Genomic DNA, 8,541 nt, shown 5'->3' on the forward strand with positions numbered 1-8,541 from the left:
TGCATGGGCCCAGAATCTCATCCATTTGTAATAGAATTGGATGGGTGATAAATCAAACAAAGGAATAGCAAGTTACTTGGCCTCCAAATAATATTTGTATGGTCTAGTCTTCGCCATATGAAGGTTCTTAGTTTTCTGGGAAGAGTACAGTCAAACATTTCGTCCATAAGGTGACCATTGGCTCAGGTTATACTTGCCAAGGGGGACAGTCTCACATACCACAATTCTATCTTTGTTCAGTAATATCTAATTCTTTACAGGAACTTACCTTCTTGGAATATACATGGCAAAAAAGTGTCTCTGGTTTTGCAAATATCTCCCTGACCTATTGACACACCAGCCAGAACTTTTCTACATGTTAGGAAAGAAGGGTTTTCTGCCACAAGAGCAGCTGCTTCAGGACCTATTGGGTAAAAAGGGGTACCTGCTATCTCCTATTGCATCATAAAATATATGCTGGGTCTCAAGAGCCAGGAGGGATCCACAAGGCAGTAAAGGCCTGGTTTCAGAGTAATCAGAGGGAGAAATGAGATACATTTTACAGGAGTGAATGGAAAGGCTGATCTACATTCAGCTTTGCCTCAATGACTCATGCAGGGTGGGGCCATGCCGGCACCTCTCTGGTTATTCTGCTATAGGCAGTAGCTCACGTTGCAATTTATCTACCTTTTAGCTGAAAAGAGAAGTAGCATAGATACGATCTGATACCCAGCTCCATCCTAGCATGGAAACAACTCTGTTGAGGATATTAGAGGGGAATTCCTCCACTGATGACAACATGAGAAAAACATTATCTTAATCTAATCTTCAAAAGCTTATGCTGCTATTTCTTGAGACTTGGACCATTTATCTAGCACAGCTATATGGGTTCTGTTAGAAACTTTAGATTCTGTTAAAATATTTCAGTCCTCCAAGAAGTGTCACCTTTACACATAAAGTTGAAATGTTTGATGTGAAGTCATTCTCAGAGGAATTCTTAACAGCCCTATGGTAAAACTGCATTCAGTTCAACACTTTCAATGAGATGATTTCCATGGCATACAGTTCAGTATAATGCCTTGAGAATGACCATCTCACGATCTTAAGTGAAAAATTAAAACATCACATGTTTTCCATCTAGCTGCAATAGAGAAAAATCAGCCTATTTATGCCAGTGGTTTTCTGCAAAAGCTATCTACGTACTAAAAAAAAAAAAAAAAAAGCCTGCTGGCTTTTTCTGGGCACATTCTCATCTGAGCTCTTTCTTGTGGTCAGACTACATTATTGCAAACTGAACACAGCTATACTGTGCCCTGCCAACCAAAAGAGCTGGGCTAAGCTCTGGTAACAGTTTCACCATTGTCAATCATCTCCAGTGAAAAATGGGTTCACAGGAGCTTACCTGAAGGTGGAATTGTTCCCACTGAGTGGTATGAAACCAAACTTGCTGCTGGTGAATATATTTCCTTTATTTGACAGTTCTTGTCTTTTTTATTTTCACAATTAATTTCTTATCAGTATTACTTTTCAGTATAGGATACCCAAACTTCCTTTCTTTTCACTTTGTACAACTTAGACATTTCTGAGAGAGAAGAACAAGAACCAAGTAATCCTGATAATAGTCATGGGATTTGACCCTACTTTGCACAGACACATTAATTTCCTTTTAAAATTTCCAATCTCTCACAATTTTTCCCATAGAGCTGCCAGAGATTTCCACCACTTTCCGAAAACATTTCAAGACCTATCACTGAAAACTGCAGTATACAACATCAACACCCACCTCTGCTGTAGAGGAGTGGCAGCAGTGGCCACTGGCCTTGTCTACTCAAATGAACAGCAGCCACAGGTGTGAAAGATTTCCTTGTAGTTTGAGGCATGTAGAGAGGTTTGGGGTGGTACTCCAAGGAGGTGGTTGTCACTAAGCTCTTGGCACTGTTGTACTATTGATGAGGACCTCACCTCTCATGCCATGGGGGACAGATCCAAAGTGCCATCCATTGCCCCTTCATATAGTATCTACAGCTTCACTGGTTGCAAAAATGAAAACACCTTTTCTCTTAGGCATACCAGTGTCTAGCCACACTTTTTCTAATACGCAGTGTCAGTGCTGTAGCCATGGCAGCAGCAGCAGCTAAAACCACCCAGCTCAGTACCAATGACAATCGTTCATAGTCGTGCAAGGTTCACACACATCACTTCACCATTGGAGCAGGTTCTGCAGTCCCAGCTGAGCTCTCTGCTCCCTTTGAAAGCTACTTTGGCACCACACACGGCTACAGAGTACTGTGCTTGGAGCAGGTGTGCAATACCAGTCTGCCCAGGTACTTCTCTGTGGGCAGCAGCCTGCTTTCATCTCTGGACCTCAGTCTCACAGAACCCTTTTACAGAGAGATTGTGGAAGCAGGGAAAATAAAAATCAGCATGCTATGAACATGTATTCACATGTGTATGCAGTCAGCCACAACAGTATCACTATTGTGATATTTTACAGAGGTGGTTGGGATTTCAAAAGTCTAGTAGCAGTGTAAAAAGTACAGGCAAATTACTTTGCAATGTTAACATAAAACCCGAAAGAGCAGTTCCACTATCCTCTGGAGAAACATATACTTCTACTGAAATAAAAACCCCACTAAATCCTCTAGAGTTTAGGAACCAGTAAGACCATCAGTACTTCTAGTAATAAAAAAGTCTACAACACATGCTCTGTGAAGAAACTTTAACTTCTAACCAAAGGTACTACCAGGAACTGTAGCTACTTTCTAGCTTTCAAAGGAAAAAGCAGTTCTCTAGTCCTATGCCAAGAGCAGAGAAACTTACTGGACGGTAGATCTCTTTCAAACGAAGCCTAAAGCCAACAAGATTTCCAGCCACAGCCCTCGCTGACATCCCCATGACAGAGCGGATCCCGTACCAGAGGCACGTTGGCTCTGGGGAAAGGCAGCCGATACGCGCGACGGGAGCCTACCTTGCACAGACGGGCTCACGGCCTCCGAAGCCCGGAGAAGGGCTGCTCCGTCGGGCACAGAGAGCGGGATACCCGGAGCTGCTCCGTCGGGCACAGAGAGCGGGATACCCGCAGCTGCTCCGGCGGGCACGGAGAGCGGGATACCCGGAGCTGCTCCGTCGGGCACGGAGAGCGGGATACCCGGAGCTGCTCCGTCGGGCACAGGGAGCGGGATACCCGGAGCTGCTCCGTCGGGCACAGGGAGCGGGATACCCGCAGCCGCTCCGGCGGGCACGGAGAGCGGGATATCCGCAGCCGCTCCGGCGGGCACGGAGAGCGGGATACCCGCAGCTGCTCCGGCGGGCACGGAGAGCGGGATACCCGCAGCCGCTCCGGCGGGCAGAGGGAGCGGGATACCCGCGGCTGCTCCGGCGGGCAGAGGGAGCGGGATACCCGCAGCCGCTCCGGCGGGCACGGAGAGCGGGATACCCGGAGCTGCTCCGTCGGGCACAGGGCGCGGGGTCCCGCTCGCTCGGGCTCTCACACGTGCCAGCGCGCGTCTCCTCCACTCGCAGAGTTTGTCATGAATGTCCCCAGCTGGGTCCCAGTGAGCGCAAAGACCTCGGAGCCGTCAGCCCACGGCCCCGCGCTCCCCTCGCAACTTCTCCTTCCCCTCGCTGTCCGCTGGGAAGTTCGGCAGAGCCGCGGGCGCCGGAGCGGGCTCCACTCTCTGCGAAAACTCGCCTGCCCCACCTAGAGGAGCCCCGCAGGATGAGGAGGAGTCCCGCATCCGTGCCCGCTACCGACGAGCTCGGAGCTGGCTGGTGAACAGGAGAAGGTTTTATCTGGTTTGGCTGGGAGAAGGGGAGCCAGAGTCTGGGATGCGGAGCAGGGGAATGCTTCTGGGGAGCTCCTGAGAGCAGAAGAAATGAGAGAGAAGTTTGATGAGTGAACTGGTTCAGTTTAGCGAATGTTGTTAAGGCAAAATGAAACTATTCTGAGAAATACCTGATGTCCAGACAATTTGGGGTGGCTCATCTGAAGCCCACCTCACTTTCCTACTTTTCAATTGCAGTTTTGGGGACTCTCTGGACTTCCCACAGGATTCTTACCAGGAAGGGACAGCATGGGCGACATCAAGAATTACTGCTTCCCCAGGAGCACACACAGCTCTCTGCTGCTTCTAGAAAATTCTGAAGAATAACCTAGATGGTTTTCAAATTGAGAATGTCATAGCTACCTTTCTGAACTACCGATTCTTTTCTTCCCAAGCAAAATAGAAATATTCTTATACAGTTCTGCTTTCTAAGGGTTGAAAATTCTGGTTGTCAGCTAGCTCTGCACAAGGGAGTTGCCAGTATTTTGCAAAGAGAGTGTTCCTTAAAACTGGAAAATGGGAAATAACACTGAAGTGAAAATAAATGAAATGCAAAACACCCAGCACATGTGCAAATGGCTTTAGTGCAGTTAAAGCAGTTAACTCAGAGGTCATAAAGGAGAAACATATCAACACTACACCTCCTTTTTTGAGCATCCAATACCCAGTATGAAAAACTGACAGTGCTTGATCAGTGGAAAATATTTCTCAAAGAAGACCTTTCAGCCTTGTTGGATACAAGATTCTTAAGTGTGTATTCTGGTGTGTGTTGTTGTTGTAACTCCACAGCTGACCTTACAGTCACCATCCCATTGGGCAAAGGCAGGCACTGAAACCAGGGGTGCTTTGGTTCTTATCCAACATGTACCAAACTGTTGGTATGAATCAACATTAAAATATAATTGGGCATCTTTTCCTTTTATTAAGAAACATATTCAGTACAACAGTTCCAGTTGTCAAAAGCTGCCCCTGGACTACACAGCAAGTTGCTTCCTTCTAACCTGCAGAGAAGAAAAGATTATGGTTGGTATCACTACAACAGACAAAACTTGGCTAAGCCTGTCTGACCTTCCACAGGGACTGCTTCTCTTAGCAGGAGGTGAATTGTTCCTGAACCTAGTTCCTTCCCGAAACAAAGTTATAAGAGAGACAAGGATGAAGGTGGTAGTATCAGGGCAGGTTCACTGAAAATGACAGAATAAACAAAGAAAGGTTGCTTCCATATAGCCCACAGGGTGCATCCATTCCTGAGAAGAGACAAAGGCAGCAGGACCATGAAAGACAGAAGAAAGTGTGGAACAGAGGGCAGAAGGAGAACAATAGTTATCTATCCTCATTGCCTATGGAGGCAAGGTTTATACAGTGTTTGTGTTCCCTCCTAACAGCATTTGAATCTACTGGCAAATAGAGATACATTCACAGAAGCCTCTAACAGTAAGCAGCTGGCTAAAGACAGTCATCCCCAATTTATTGTCCAAATTCGGAGAAAGCACGCTGTGAACACACCTTATGAGAAAGCAACAAATCCGTGCAGAGAGAGACCTCACACGTTCTCCAGCCACCCAAAAAGCATACATCTTCTTAGACCACACAAGTCAGTCAACCCACAGAACACAAATCTGTAGGAAATCAGGATTCATTAGTTCCAGTACTTCTGGAGCAAGATGTTTTTCTGAGGATGGTTTATCATTGTGGGTCTGAGAGGCACTGGAGAATTTTGTTTTATATCTTTGGGCCAAATTAGGTTAGTTTTCATTCTTCTGTTTCTCCCAGTCTTCAGGGCAATATGGGTGCCCAAGGTCCTACCTCTGAGTGAACTCCTCATGGTTTGGTCTTGAAGTCCACATCCTACCAGGGCTGACATCTGGCCCAGAGAAGCTGCTCTGCAAAGATGCTGTGTGAAAAAGAGGAGCTTATATTTTGCTGACCCAGTCACAGTGGAAAAGTAAGCACAAAAGAAGAAGAGATACCTTTGTCAAAGACCCACCAAAATGGCAGTGTTTTTTAAGCTGCCACATTGATTCCTGGCATCAGGTAACAGGCTGAAAGAATTAACTACCCCTTTCAGCCCCTATGACATCCATATGTCTACCCACCCTTTCTGACATGTGAAATTCCTGCACTGAGCACCCTGCTAGAATGAAGGGACAAGCAGGCATCAGAGACAAAATAAGTATATGCAACCACAAGAAAGGAAAGGAGGAGAGAGGTGTGATGAACTCAGCCATTTGGACTTGTGAGGCTCCTTACTGCTTATCTTTTCTATCAGAATGGAGGTCTACATGGCACACGAACATCTGTTGTCACAAAATCATCCTTCCACCCCACCTTTGGTCACACTGGAGGCAGCACAAAGGCAGAGCACGCCACTGCAATATTTCTTAGGTTTGTCCAAAGGGCCTATGTCTTCCCTCAAGTAATGGGAGAGGTAGAATGACATGAGAAGTGCCTGTAATACATGCCTAAAACAGAGAGTGGGTTTGCCTGGTGTGAGTTCTTGCTGCTGTCATCAGCTATGTAAGGCTGATGGGATTTTGCATTTTCTGTCGTCTCCCTTTTCTGCAGGGGCTGGTATTCCCCTGCCCCACTGTGGCAGAGGACACTGGCATCCAGAGATGGTGACACGAGGAGAAGGAGAGAGGATTATAGCCCTTGGAGATTCTTTCTCCTTTTGTGGTGGAAAATTGTCTGGTTTATAACCAAAGTTGAGCTGTCTAAAGACCTCTATTGTTTCTCAGAAGTGACATTCATTTTATTGAAACACTAAGGGCTGAGAAAGATACTGTAAGAAGGGAAAATGAAAGAATTGAGCAGAACCTGCTAGGAATGAAAAGCCAACACTTCTGGAGGTGTGCTTGATAAAGGGCCCCTTTCCTAGAGCTTACATTTATTTCCCCAATTACAAAATTACAAAATCACAAGCACACACCTGCAAAGGGCTCCCATTATCATCATGCCTACTTCAAAAGCTGGACTCACTGATGTTAGACTGCTGACTACACGTGAGCATAATCACCCAGGGCTTCAAATCCTGTTCCTTCCCTTCATAGCCCACCCAGTTGCCTCAGTCAGGTTTATTACAACATCTACCACTACCCTCAGCCCTTCTCCCCCAACACTTTCTACCTCCACATGGTTGCCCTTCACTGGTTTTCTTCTGTCCAATAACCACAACACTGCTTTCAGATGCCACACTTTTTATTAGGCCAGAGAAAACACACATGGGTGCTGGTTTATGTAGAGACTAGTCTGATAAAGGTTTCTTACAGCCAGAAAAGTTGGTTTATTTCAAATGGTATCTCTCAGCAATTCTTCAGGTTTAACTGACTCACTTCTCCAGCTGACTCATTGCAAGCTCCCAGCTCCACAGATATCTGGGAACTGAAGCTGATTACCAGGTCACAAAACCTACACAGCATTTGGAGAACTTCTCCCAAATCATTAGGCAGACTGTTTCGGGCCAGCCCATTTATATATATTTCTGATTTTCAGAATGATGTCTTTCACAAGAAAATTGCAAAGCAATTAGCTTAGCTCAAACACCTACAGTAATACTGCCCTTGAGTTTGTAACAAATATTTCAAATAATTAGAACATATTTCTGTGCCTTCTAGAACGCACGTAATTAACAAATGTATTAATCATGACTCCTTTCCTAAAAGGAAACTGCAGAAGTAGCTAAAACGAAATGAAACCACACTTTCCCTTGGTGCTGCGAAAGAACATTTTGTTTGTTACATGGTATTTTCTTCCCAGTCTTTCAAAAACTCAGGCAGGCTTTGGAGAACACAAGAGGGTGGGTCCAAGCACAAACGTTTCTCAAATATCTGAAAAGCCAAGGGAAGAGAGGAAGCTAGGAAAGAGTTAAACTGGAGGGCCAGGACAAATGGAATACAGGACGCTTGAGATACACTGTGGTATCAAAAGTATTCTTAAGAGGCCTCTTCATGCATCACAAATGTCTGCTGGAGTTTTGCTATTGATTTAATAAAAACCCTGGATACTAGGACAGTCAGTAGCTCAAACTCTTGATCTAGACTTTGAATACAGCATTTTAAACCAGTGATCAGTGGGTATTTACTGTGTCACACTATATTTGAATCTGCATTTGTACCTTCATTCTCTACAGCATCTTTGTTTGCATGTATTGCTTTGCATTGTAATTTTTCACTTTTGCATATATGCTGACCTTCTCGTTTCATTGACATTTCTGTACTTACTGTTTTAAAATCACTTGTTTTATCAAAGTCTCTCCTAATAGTTTCACTTAATTTCATTTCTTGATGTATATTCTCCAGATGAGACATTTGTCAAACTGCCGGTTTCTTTTTCTTACCCTATTCTTATTTCTAAAATTAGGTCACATTTTGTGAGGTTTCATTGTTTGGGGAGGAGAGAGAACTATGTGTATTAAAGAACATTAATCTCTGATATTTCTGGATTTGTCATTTGTTATTCCAAACTTTCGCAGTACTAGGAGAGATTTCTTCCATCTTCAGTGTTCTTGCCTATCTTATTTAATTTCAGATTTTCTCTGCTGAAATCATCCTGCACAGAAGATACCAATGTCAGAAAGTTTCTTTATAATCCTAAACTTTAGGGGAGCCCTTAGGATATGTATATATTCAATGTAAATTATGCATACTTACTTACATGTTAATGTTCTGTTCCTAGGTGACCTTGTATTTTCTCTATCTTTTGAAAACAGTCCAATTTTATCTGTGTCTCTCTTTAATAT

The 8,541-nt window shown here is 44.5% G+C and overlaps 1 protein-coding gene across 1 annotated transcript in view; it reads right to left on the minus strand.

Annotated features, from left to right (window-relative positions):
• Positions 1 to 3,744, minus strand: part of EDAR (ectodysplasin A receptor) — a 71,153-nt gene extending 67,409 nt beyond the window's left edge. The window contains exon 1 of the mRNA XM_032100459.1: positions 2,948 to 3,744. The gene's annotated coding sequence lies outside the window, so the exon portion shown is untranslated. The remainder of the gene's footprint in view (positions 1 to 2,947) is intronic.
• Between the last annotated feature and the right edge of the window lie 4,797 nt (positions 3,745 to 8,541).

Source organism: Corvus moneduloides, chromosome 2 (assembly GCF_009650955.1).
Source record: "Corvus moneduloides isolate bCorMon1 chromosome 2, bCorMon1.pri, whole genome shotgun sequence".
NCBI classification, from domain to species: Eukaryota; Metazoa; Chordata; class Aves; order Passeriformes; family Corvidae; genus Corvus; species Corvus moneduloides.